Source organism: Sander lucioperca, chromosome 11, assembly GCF_008315115.2.
Source record: "Sander lucioperca isolate FBNREF2018 chromosome 11, SLUC_FBN_1.2, whole genome shotgun sequence".
Lineage (NCBI taxonomy): Eukaryota > Metazoa > Chordata > Actinopteri > Perciformes > Percidae > Sander > Sander lucioperca.
The window spans coordinates 12,876,192-12,890,054 of record NC_050183.1 but is presented as its reverse complement, the minus strand read 5'-3'; the positions used below and the strand labels follow the sequence as shown (position 1 = coordinate 12,890,054).

At 39.8% G+C, this 13,863-nt stretch overlaps 1 protein-coding gene across 2 annotated transcripts in view; it reads right to left on the bottom strand.

The window, feature by feature from the left end:
• The window catches only part of rabgap1l (RAB GTPase activating protein 1-like), a 120,209-nt gene that overhangs the window by 54,668 nt on the left and 51,678 nt on the right, over nt 1-13,863 (bottom strand). The gene's annotated exons all lie outside the window — the stretch shown is intronic.

Here is a 13,863-nt window from a genome sequence, read left to right as displayed (position 1 = left end):
CAGTTCTAGACACAACATAGTAGAAAGCGCCAATGGCTGAAACTAAGCTGTGTCTGCTGCAATACTAGTAGAGGAAAGCAGTAAACGGGCAGATGCTTGATGGGAGATATTTTAAATGTTAATGACTGCCTTGGGAACGGTGCCTTAATTTATATTAAGCTTGAAGGCAATACGAGCGAACACCTGTCATTTTATGATAAAAACAACTCATTTAGGAGCTGGTACAGTTACGTTGACACCGGAGTTGTTCCGTGTCAAGTGTTCTGCAGCTGACAGGTTAAGTCTTCTGTCCACTAATTGTTTACCTTGCTGGCTATTAGGCTCTGTTAGCTTCCTCCTGTCTCTAAAGGGAGGAAAGATGAAACCAGGGGACCTTCAAGGCTGCTGGTCTCTCATTTGAGGCTAGCTCACATTGGTCACTAGTGACATTGGTGAAGTCTGGTCGTGCTGCCCTGCTCTGAGAGTCCTCAGTATCAGGTGAACAGGTCGAGTTTTTCCACTGACAGAATATCGTGCTGTACCTACACTGGATCTACTACTATTACTACAGTATTCTGTGGTACAGTATTGGGACTCAGTAAGCCTGTCCCTACATAGTGGAAAGAGAGCAGACATTTGCACTTTTTAAAGGCGCCGAAACATATCTCAAATGCAGTAATAACCTCACATCACTTGTCATCAGTAGTGCATAAATAAACATTTAAGGGATAAAATTAGAGAGCAAAAGAAAAATGATACATTTTACACCTTTATAAGGTAGACCTGTACAGTCCAATGCAAATACTTGTTCTGCCATAAAGTCTACTTTTAAGTTCTTGTAGTCACTGTCATAGAGATGTTAATTATTAAGCATGTATTAATGCAGGTATTAAGGTTAGGGTCATTGTTAAATATGAGACACGTTAAGCACAAAGTGTAGTGAGGCCAGAAAAATTATGCCGACACTTATGTGTGCTTCATAGCTTGAAAATGTTGCTTTAGAAACATGAGTCACTCTGTCCATCAACATAACTGAATCCTGTCAAAATGTCCCTGAGAAAGATAATGAACCACCTACCTGCTCTCACATTATGAGTCTCTCTGAATAAGTGGTACTGTAGTTAAATGCTTAAAATGCAAATGTAGAAGCAGCTCCATCTTTCTCCTCCTTTAGAGAGAGCAGTGAGCTCTCAAGTTACCCTTCTCTTCTGACAGTGTTATGTAACTCCCGGGTGTGGAAGGGGCCCACGGGTGCTCGCTGGTGAGCCCCTCGACAGAGAGGCAGCCATGCTTTGCTAAACCGATGAGGCGGCAGCAAAATACGCCGGGTTCAGACAGCTGAACACTCAGAGCCCACTAAGTCCTGAAGTGACAGCCCAGCCAATCAGAGAGGATGCTGCTAGCGTTAAACCACTGGAGGCAACCATGAAGACAGATTGCTGGGTACAAAGTCAAACTGTGTGTACAGAATAATTACAGATGGAGCACAGCTAGAGACAACACCTAAATGTTTCCAGCAACTGCCATTTGTAGGGAAACAGTGATGACTGGATTAGATAACTCAGCCCAAAGCTTAAGTGATGTGTGTTTTATCACAAACAAAAGGGTCATCTAAATTTAATGGTGTGACTGTTCACAGAACAAACTGCTTTTGTTTTGTCTTGTATGACATTATTGTATATACTGTGAGATTTTACCATACCGTTTATAGTGCGTTCCATTTGTACTCAGAAGTCAGATTTTCCGAGGTCAAAGTCGGAAACATGCCTCCCTGATCGGATTTCCGAGCTTGGAACTCGGACAACCTCCAAGTACCCCAAGCTCAAAATCCAACATGGATGCCCCGTTCATCAAAGCTGTAGTAACATTAGCACTTCTGTCTTATTTGTGTCTCACTAAATCAGTCGTACACACAGTCCTGTCCAACTTCTATCTGTGGACATGTTGGTACGCTGTTTGTATTCACAAAAAAACTGCGTAATGCATTGTTGTTATCAACTGGTATTGCTAACAATGGCTAACTTGGCTAGAGCTAACCCCACAATGAAAAATCTGACTTGTAAATGGAACGCATTCACCTCGGGTGTGACGTCATCCCAGCTCCGGCTTCCGAGGTAAATGGAACGCACTATTGTACTGTGGTAGTGAGAGCCCTTTAACATCTTTACTCTACTCTATAAGTGATGCAACAGAGGCACCAGGAGTGAGTGGAGAAATCTCTTTGACTGCCTACTCAAGACACAGAGCATGAGTGCAGCTGTATGACATCACACAGTAAAATATAAAGACTATACTTAAGGGTAAGACACTGTCTCTGACCACTGACAGATTAACTTTGAATTATGTCTTAGTTTGAATTTGTTAGGCCTATACCGTGATAGGATTTTATCCATATTGTCTATCCCTACTGTTCTTTGAAACATTTAAAAAGTCCCAACATACACTATCTGACAGCAAAAATACTACACTCTGTTGTACTCTTTAAGAATGTAAAAGACAGGTTAGGTGAATGTAGGAATAAGCAGGGTGAGAAGGATTGTACCACCAAAGCGGCATTCCAGCATTGTTTACTGCGAGTAATATGAATACTATGTTTAGTGGAAAACCACAAACAAATACCACTAAATCTAACAATGAGAGGCTGCAGCACCCTGCTGGTGATTCAAGTGTGAGAGCTGAAGGAGAAGGGATGAGAGGGTCACAACAGTGTTAAACCAGCACAGGTTTCTGGACAATAGCTACTGAGAGACAATGTTTTGTGCAAACATTCACATTTTTAGGTTTTCTTTTATCCCATTCAACTTCAGTTATTCATTCTCTATTCTCAGTCAGATAATGGGATCAATATTCCCCCCAACTTAATTGAATGAATTCAACAATGTACTTCAACACCATTCTCTCTGATGGGAAGGAGAAAACAAAAGCAAGTGCTGTGCTGTCTGAGCCTGGCCTTGGCATGAGTGGGGAATGGTGCATTATGGGCCACGCTAGACAACAGAGGCTGTGATAAACCAGCAGGATGGTATGTTAAAGAGCACGTCTGTTGCAGAGCTGCACCCTGGAGCTCCTCCAGGCAAAAGTGCACATAAACTCAGAGCCTCCAAACTGGTTGGAAATTTCTGCTTCAGTGTAAAACAACATCATTTGTTTCGTTATGGACATGAGACACATTAAAATGGAAGACAGATTATGGTAGAGAATGTAGAGAATTTATATGCAGTAGAAGAGAATGTAAAGTACATATGAATAAGTAATGGATAATTGCCTTAAAAAGTCAAACAGAGGAAGCAGGGTGACACAAGAGGAGAGCAAGAGGAGAGTGGTAGCTGAATGACTGACAGACAGAATATTAGCTTGCCTCTTAATCTTTTGGATGAATGGCAGCTCCTTCAATGGAAGGCCGGTATTGAAAGTGACAAACAGGATTTGTTTAGATCTTAAAAACCTTACATAAACTCCCCAGAAAACAGAAAAGGAATAAGGAAAGATGGAAGGAAAGAGTGTGGTGTATAAAAAAAGATGCTGCCATTTCTATCGCAATGTCAGAAAAACCAGCAGCCGAACTGCATTGGGGCAATATTTATGTCATTGGGACAGCGCTTTACATTCTGATTCTTGCACGTTATGTTTATTTTGCACTACAGTTCTTAATAAAATGAGCATTTAAGCATTTAATTCACACAGGAGTTTTTAATGAATTAGGAGAAAACATATGCTACAGTATATTGTTATCAAGATATGAAATTACCTATATTGGGATAGAAGATTTTGGCCATATCAGCCAGCACTATGTCACATTCTCACTCTGTTTGTATGTGGTTTTATATCCTGCTTACATAACTATCTTGCTGCTTAACTCTACCTGACTCACGTTTGCAAGAAGCCACTCGGGAAGCATAGACCAAACTCTGCCAGTCATTTAAGCACCATGTGTTACTGGTTAGCCAATGAGGTTTCCTATTGTTGATCAGTGGAACTATGGGTTATGAAGATGGGTGCTGTTAAAGAAAAAACATGTTCTAAACCTTAAGGTAAATAAAATGTTTTCAAAGAAAGGTCTGTCATTCATTTCAACTGAGGCACCTTCTGGCTTCCTAAAAAAAAAAGAAAAATGGGCTGAATGTATTGTTAGAGGAACAACTCAATTAGCCGCTGATTAAACAAAGTGTGAACCGTGCCCTGTCTGACAACTATTAAAAACATTAAATTAAACCTTGGGAATTTAGGTGAAACAAGAGTTTGTCGCTCTGAGGCTCAAGGAACATGACTGGGTCTTAGGATAAAAACACTCAGTCTTGATATATATATAATATAAATATATAATCACAACACATCACATTACTGAAGAGATTGTACATCTATGTACCGAAAAAAAAGCCTTGGTCCCCTCGTGCTTTAGGTTCCAAAGGAAGGTGCAAATTCTAATAAAGGTTATTTCAGGCAAAACACAGGCTATAATATAACTTCAAAGTCTAGCCTTTAGTCAAAACATATTCAGACAGCGGGATGTAAAAATGGCACCACCCTTCTCTGCTGCCACACCTGACTGCAACAAGCACTCCTCATTTCTCTTCATTTCTGTGGGACACAGTAAACTAATCTATTGGTGTGATATTCAGCGGACGGCGGGCCGGTAATTAAAGACCAGCTCCCCCAGAGGCATTTGTCCTTGGTGGCTGGCGAGGAAGTTTCTAGAGGATTCCCTGGAGGGTTGCTGGGGGGGGGGCGGGGGGGGGGGGGCAAGACAGCTGGCCCACCTGGCAGATTGCAAATTCATCTGTCTCTGTATTGCTGCCGTGGCATTTTAATGGTCCGGCTGGTTCTGCATTTCAATAAGCTGGGTTGGGAGTGCAGACGCAGTGTTCGGACAGAAAGCTAAAAAGTGAAATTTCTCATTTTTCTTGCAGGGGAACACTTGACACACCAAAGATCTTAAGGGTAACAGAGCTGTTATAGGATTAGCTGTTCTGGGTAACATCTTTCTTAACTTTGTTTTGTTGATTGCTAGAAAATGAATCAACATTACTGACAACTGATCAAAGTAATGTATCAAGGAAACATGCCAAACATTTTCTCGTTAAAGCTTCCTGATGAAAGGGCATGCTGTTGTAAGTTGATTAATCAATGATATGCTCAAACACTGCTCTTTACGCAAACATGTTTTCGCAAAAGGCCTTATTCACCCTTCCCAAAAATTGCAAGTCAGTTTTTGTAGCACACATTTGTTTGTTTTTTTAAACTACAACACCACCTCATCCTGCTCGGCACTTTCTAGAGTGAGGCTGTGCCCCTCTTTGACACTTTCCACTGACTTCGCCAGCAGTAATGTACACTCTTTCTTGGGTTCTATTTGAATGTAGTGTTACAATGTATTCATTGTACAACAACGTATTGGGGTGTACCTGACTGAGTATTAAGAAGATATACTGTATATTACCACATGCAGCATCCTATGAAAAAAATACTTTTACTGAACTATGCAGAAAACAATCAAACAAAAACAAATGTAGAAAACATGCTGTATTGTTCCAGTCTGCACTTCATTTGGTAGGGAACAATTTGGGGCTCTCTCTCTTTTTCACACACAAACACACGAACACGAACACACACACACGAACACACACACCCGAACACACACACACTGAGAGAGGTCAGTGGATAAAGTGCATCCCCCCAGATATCTGACATTTTATGTGTGTTGTGGTTTTTACTGGAGGATATGAGTTGAGTCTCTGTTATGTGGGGACAGAAGACCCCAAGGGATGGTAGAGGTGGAGTGAGTGGAGGGTCAGACACTCAGCGAGTCGGTCCACGAGAGAAGACTTGTTTACAGATGTGAGAAAGTTACGTGAATTGACACACACACACACACACACACACACAGTTTTAGACTTCATTTTCTGCCTGCATTTTCCTACACCTGCATCTTCAAAATAAAACTAACATTAATGAATAATGAAGAGGTTGCTATTTTGGTGCCAACGTTAACATTCCTTTTAATTGCGCCCTATTTATAAACTTCAAATGAACTCTCTGAAACCTTGTTGCTTTATCAGACTCAGCTCTGGGTTTCCATAGCGACACAGTGCCTCTTAAGTCCTGATGTTCAGTTGGGAAGAACCAGAGAGACAATGGAGACAATCCACTGTAACCAGAGATGTAGTGCTTGATGGCCGGCACTCTCATCCACCGTTACATTCGCAGAATAACAGGGAGAGTACAGCTACTGTAACTAGAAATCAAGTATTAAGTATACATGGAGTGAATGCATTTCAGTTTATTGAATACAACCAAAGGTTAAACTACGAATTCTGTCCTAACACTGTATGTGCACAGTGTATGTGCACTGTATGTTAGGTTTATTTATATTTATATTTATATATATATATATATATATATATATTTTTATATATATTTATATATATATATATATATATATATATATATATATAAAGTTTGATGTGGTTTCAGTAATTATTTAAAAAAACGTTCTTTCTCAGCATATTACCACAGCTGGTTTACTGACTGACTGCTGAATTTAGTCAATGACTAAAGCTATGTTCCCACTACAAGACTTTTTAAAGTGGCCAGTTCTACAGTGAATTCCAGGTGAAGCCTCCCCCTGGTTTCCCCTCAGCCCGTGTCTTGCGCTCTCATTGGCTGCAGCTCCCCGGCAGAGTCCGAGACAGCTCCAGATATTTAGCCTGCTAGATATCTAGAATGTGTCTGCAAGGCTCCAGTAAGCCTCTCGTCTCGTGTTTTTGAACAGTTTACACATCGTGCTCCAGTGTGAGCACATGAGCGCCGAGCCAATAAAGTCCTGTTGTGGGTACTTGCCATAACTGACTGACTGACAGAGAGATTCAAATGACACACTGGTCACACAGCCCAGCAAACACCAGACATAGCTACTTTTTATTTTTATTCAGTTAGTCCCCTCCTCCCGCCTTGGCAACAGTAGTAAGGCTAAATGCCACAGAGGGAGAACTAGCCATATCAACGATGGCCTGAGGCGAGCTGCTGGACCATCACTGCTAAATAACTGCCTGACACAGACAGCCTTGGTGTGCTACTATGGGAAACTCTGCCTCAGGATAGAAAGAGGGAAAGGAAGAGCAAAAGAGGGGAGGTAGAAGGAGGGAGGAAGTATGCTGAGGAGCCAAGGGGGTAATTTGACTGTCTTATGGTATTTAATTCAGCTAAAATGCCCTGAGAGAGAGGTAGAGAAGCTGGCTGTACATCTGCTGGCAGAGTTTCAGTACCTGAGGTCTGCAGGGAGATTCATCGTAAAAAACAGGTTTGTCCTCCAGTGTCTTCAAGGTTTTTGTCTTTGTCCTCTATGTATGAATAGCTAGAGCAAGAATATTGGTGCGAATTATGCTAAATCAAATTTGTAGGGACGAATGGAAAATAAATAAAATTTAATCTTTAGATGTTCCTTTAGTAAAGCAGTAAGGAAAGAGGACTGAAACAGTTCCAAAGCCAATACTTTAATGAGCTCCATTCTGTCACAATAAAATCCTTTTCGAACAGGAGAAAGAATGTCTGCAGTTCAAAGTGCCAGCTGTGGAGAGCTCAGTTGTCTGACAATGTTGACCGAATCCATCACAGTCTGAGACAGACTGAAAAAGACCAGAAATTTAGGAATTCTTTTTCACACATAAAAACATAAAATTTGGCACCATCACTTTCATTTATCTGAGTATGAATATGAGTTAATTGCACAGAAATGACTTGGTATATCACATTGACACCAAGTGAATTCCTTTGTATGAGCAGTATTAGCTGGCACTAATGAGCAATAACAGTTTTGACAGACTACATTTTTTCATGCCAATGTAATTTTTAAATTGAAAATAGTAAATAAATTAATAATTTAAATAGATTATTACATTTAGTTGTGGTTAAGTTTAGCTTTTCTTTTGATTGACCTTTTCAAGTAGGAAATAATTTGGATCGAAAATGACTTGGATTTAAAAAATGGTCAAAATGACCTAATTCCTGTACATTTGCTGGTGTTAAAATATTCAGTGCTTCTGAAGCACAGAGATTGGAAAGATGGAGGAGAGAGTTGGTGCTGTAGATCACTGCTGACCGTTTATCAATCACAGGTTGAATGATCATTACAGTGGTTCAAGTGAATCAATAACTAGCTGCTCAGTTCACCCAATCTATCTATATTTCTATTCTGTCAGACTAATCTTAATTTGTGCTTTTTAACCTGTTAAATGTTGAATGCTTAAGAGTCTTTTAGCTCCCTACGATTATAACTGAGCTTAAGGTATAAACTGTTTACTCTCCGTGTCACATTTCTAAATTTAGATATACAGAAATTCCAGTATAATTTTGCTTCTCTTTATGTGTTCATGTATTGTACACATTCAGTGCTTATGCCCTCTCATTGTCTCTGGTGTGTGTGCACACAAAAGGGTTCATAAAGGGGCTCTGAGCGCGCTAACCTCAGCCAGAAGGCTGGCAGCAAGGCACAGTTATAGGAGGCTGCCATCTCACACAGACAGTTTTGTTTTACTAGATTTTTTAGGCCTGTATTATTTACAATCCCTATCCCACACCCTTAAATCACAATGGCCACATTTATGGGAAATAGGCAAGGTTGAAATATAACTTAATTTACAGTATAGTTGGCCTTGAAGGACAAGTGGCAAACACAACAAATATTCCTCATTAGGTTAAAAATAACCCATGTTATGGGTCCCCTGGTAGTTCATCTGGTTGAGCATGCAACCCCTGGTACTAAAGGTCAGTCCTTACTGCAGCGGCCCGGTTTAATTCCGACCCGTGGCCCTTTGCTGCATGTCATCTCTCTCTCCCACTTTCCTATCTTCAGCTGTCCTATCCATTAAATACCAATACAATACAATCCATCAGCAACATAGCCAATGTTCACCACTCACAGGCCAAATAACAACTCTGACCAAAATTGTTTTTTGTAGTTGCCGCTAGCCATAGAGATGCTTTGGTGCTCAAGGACGAGGTAGGATTTCACAAAATGTTTTTTTAGTGGCGGAGTCAGCATTACTCAAGACAAAAAGATTATGCAACCGTGACTTAAAAAGACAGTAAGTTAAAATTGCAGAATCTGACTTTCATACTGAAAGTGGAATGCTGAACGTTACTTGCAACCAGTAAGACCAATGAGCACATTCTGGAGAGTTGATGCACTTTGAAAAGAGGGAAGAGAAAGCTCTCAGTCAAGTGCCCGCTGATGGATAGAAAGCCTACCTATGGTAATCATCAGGTCCAAAGGTGAAATAGAAGTGCTGAAATCCAAAAAGCAGATGAGGACTTTGTGCGATTCCACATTTAAGGCTTTTTCCAATGTTCTTATCCAGGGCACCCTCCAATGAACAGGCAGGTAAGTGTCCCTTTTATTGCACTGAGGCACTTTGACAGGATTCAGGTCCACTATGGGGATTAAACCTGCAACCCTTTTGTCACTTGGCAGACACATGCCTCTTAGCAACAATGCCAATTAGAAAGATAGTAACATTTATGAAAATAAGATACTGTGTGGTTAAAATGGCAAGTCCCTACTGTACACTCTGCTGAGGCTCTCCCAGTATTCTCATTAAACTACAGATACTTTCTGCAGCATCACTGTGTGCTTCCATCATCAATGACTACATTTACTATGCTTCGTAGCTAACTCATATTACACATTCAGCTTACACACATGATACTGACCGAAACCTGAATTTTTGTTGCTGATGGTGAATAGGAAAAGTGAAATGCCATAATTCGGACAGCTTCTGTTATGTTTCCAGGCAAGAAATGCTTTACCTCAAAACCATAGAGTGTAACTGAAATCCAGACAAAGCAAAACATTCTGATTACGAATGAACTGTTTTGGACATTTCTCCACAAAGCACTGGACAAAGTATGTTTGAAATGTTTGATAAACTGATATCTTTTAGTGCATTCAAACTACAGCAAAGATGGTATCAAACACTGATATGCTGGACATGCCAGAGGTTCAAGCTGAAATCCCAGAGTAGCACCACGACACCAGGCATGTAACCAGAAAATCCCCAGCTGTGAAAACTTGGTAAAGATGAGAAAATAAAAACTTGCCTTCCCACAACAACTATGTTCGTTGTGTTATTAACCGAGACATTCCACCCGCATAGCCAGTAAAATATTGTGGTTATAAAGTAAAAGTATAAGAAGAGCATGCATGTTTGCATTTTAGCTATGCCGGAGCTTTACAGATGGCAATAATGGCCTCAGTTTGTCGGTCCACCACTTTAATGCAGACTGAAATATCTCAACAACTATTAAATGGATTGTCATGAAATAAAAAAAAAAAAAGACATGCATGGTTCCCAGAGGATGAATCCAACTGACTTTGCTAATTCAGTGACAACCATGAGGTTGACATTTATATTTTTAACTATCGGAAGAATTGCAATGAAATTGTAGTAGTAGAAGTATAGAATCACAGAGCAACTAGAGTCTTAGGCTCAGTCTTGTTAATGGATAAATACATGTGTAACATTACATACTGTAAGAGCACACAATCAGCTGTGCCTAGATCAACACCTGTCAACTACCAGGCCACAGTCGCAGCCTACAATTTCAAAGACCGACTGAGGCCATGCAAGATGTATGAGGGTGTGTTGGTGTGTGGATGCATGAGTGTGTCCTCCTTATGCCATCAAAGGCTTTCGGTGGGCGCCACAAGCCTCCAGCATTAGCACACAGGGGCAGGAACTGGCTTCCCCTCCAATTATGACTTCCCAACCTCAAAAGACGGTCAGGTGGTCCTTTCTCAATCAGGACGGAAAGAGGAGGAGGAAAGTGGCAGGATGGAAGGGGGAAAAGGAAGTGAGGAGAGTGCTGCCATTTGTGGAAATAAAAGGGAATTCCTGATTTAGTGTCAGCCATGAATATTGAGCAGGCCTGGACCAGAAAGGTGCTCTTAGTTTGGCTGAATAGTTAGTGTGGATGAAATGCTTTTTAGTAGGAGGAAAAAATACAGATTTTCGTTCCAAAACTAGATATGAAACATAACAAAAAACTGGTAAAGCATCCAAAAACAGCCTGATCTTAAACATGGTTGCTGGCATGATAGTAAAACACACTTGTTCTACACAAACACAACGTTAAAAAGGACTCAATATTGTATATTAAAATAGTTAGAAGGCTTTGTGGCATAGATCAATCTTTTTTAATGCAATGGGCATTTTTAATAGCCCTGTGCTTGAACAGCTTAATAATTATTTTAATAATCATTTTTCAACTTTTACATTTTTTTAGTAAAATAGATCTTACCAGCATTTTACATATATCCTCCTAATCATCATTCTTTCTCTCTTGCTTCTTCCCTCTTTTCCTTCTCCAAACCTCCTCCTTTTACCACCTATACTTCCCCTTACTGTACCTCCCCCTCACCTTCCTCCCTCCTGATCATCTTGTTCTTCTCATTCAGGCAGTCTACTTAACCACTTCACCTTCTTGCCATTTTTTCTCTCTCCAACCAGTTCCTTTCCATTATCTGTTGTTCAGTCTTCTTCCAATACCTTCTTCCATTCCCTCTCTCATCTCTCCACTAAGCTACTCTGTGAAGACAGTGGGGTTATGGCTGTTTCAAAGCTTGTCTGGAATTTAAAAGGTTGAGTGTATGAATTTCAAAGGCCAATTTAAGACCAAGAACAAGGGATCAGGATCTATAATGAGGATACTGTTCACACAGAGAGAGGGCATGATGGTGTGCATTACCTCCCAATGGCACTAAAGGAAAGGCTAACCTGCTGCAGAGTTGTTACCGAGCAAATGCCACCTGATCAGCCATCTGTTGGCTCGGATGAAAATGAAATTTTTGCTTTGCTCATAACTGAGTTGGAGCAACTGTCAGGGGAAGAACTTTAGACTGATATATGATCAACAGGAAAATGACAATAGAGTCCACCTGTTTGAGCTTTATTCTCTGATAAGAGGCTGGTAAAATAGAGGGTGGCAAATGTTATCTCAGATCCTTTTTCTCCACGGAAGGGGCACATTGCTTAAAGATTTGATCTGCTCATTAGACTTACATCATTATGCATCCACACATGCATGCTTACTTCTGTGATTATTACACATTCATTACAATTCAAAAGTAACTGGTCCTGTATATCAAACCATCTAGCTCAAGTGCACCTGAACAAGCCTGGGGATTGAAACTGGCAGCCACTAGCGACAAGCCCCCATCTCCATTCTCCTCTTTACTCCTTAAGATAGGTGCCAAGTGGAGAAAATATGAGGGTGACTCTGGAGAGTTCCACTGGTTATGAATGAAAGCTGGATAACTGGTGACTGTTGCTACAGAAACACACACATTTCACAAAAGAAACTACACATGAGTGAATGTCTATTATTTTCACCTTTATTCGGTTGGCAGCAACAACAAAACCATACTGTAGTCTTTGACAAAATTTAAAAATAAAAAAATAGATACTATGTAATTTAAAACACTCTGCCTCCTATTCAAAACATCAGCAGCCTAGTTGATTTAACACAAATGGGTGTGCCATACCTTTGTCAGAGTTTGTCTGATTTTTTTTGGCTGTACAGCAGATTAAAAACAGATACACACACACTTTACATACAGTATACTCATATACAGTATATTGTGTAAAGCTTTAAACATAACTTAATAAATAAATACATATTATCCTGTAATTAATAAAACTCTTTACTAAAAGCCCAGATCAATGCACTTGAAAGTAAGACGACTTGTTTGAACAAGGTAACAGTTTTGATTATCTACCACTTCAGTTTGGTCAGTGTAATATAGACACATTTAAACCATTTATTTTTTTAAATATTCATTCAATGACTCTTGGATATTTGAAACCTTGAGCCAATAACCTGCTACAAAAAAGTCCACCAAAGGAATGAATATTTGTGCAACTTCTGACCAAATACTATAATCTCCACTTGAATGGTAAATTTCAACTTTTACATTATATGGTAACAACTGAGCTATTTTATTTTAGGCTATTAGATAACTTTGCCTTTTCCTGTCTTATATGTTGTTGTGTTGTTATTTGTCACCACATTGTGAAGATAATACCACACTAATTCAGACTCTATACATACCTTCTACTACCCCACTGCACTATGCTCCAAAAGAGCACCACAAATACAAGCTATCAAAATAAAAAGAAATATCATTGTAAGTCTATTACTATTCCATATATATGCCAGGTCATATGGCTATAGAAGGGAATTCACAAGACTAAGACAAATCTGCTGTCTCCTCTTATCTTACAAATATGATGTAGACGTCAGATTGTAGAATATGTACCCATTTGAAGGCCGAAGTCAGATCAACTGTGATAAGCGAATGACTTGACCTATTCTTGGTTCAAGTGGAAACCCCTCTGAACTATAAATCATGGAAAACTAAATGCAACGACAATGTACCTTCTGATGTGTACACAGTCACAAGATATGGTCATGTAGCTGGAAAATGTTTTTTTAAAAGTGCAGCATGTCCATGTAACAGTAACTTCGCAACGTCTTTTTTTCACTTTTCCTACAAAATACATCTTTAGGCACGTATACAGAACAATCTGTAATGCATTAAAGCTGCATTAAGCAATATTTTTTACACTAAAACTTAATTAAACAACTCCTTAATGTGTTGAAGGGTGATGAACGTTGATGATCCCGCTAAGAATCAACATCCCATACTGCAGCTTCACCTCACAGTTATCTTACAACTAACAAAACAAAAACAATGCCAGCACATACAGTACAGATCAGGGGCAGCCACTTCCAGCACATGATTATTTCAAGTTGACTGTAGGCTACCTGCCTCATGCGAAACTACAGAGAGCCAAAGTAAACAAATGGTTGGTAAGGAAAGAAGAGCATGTA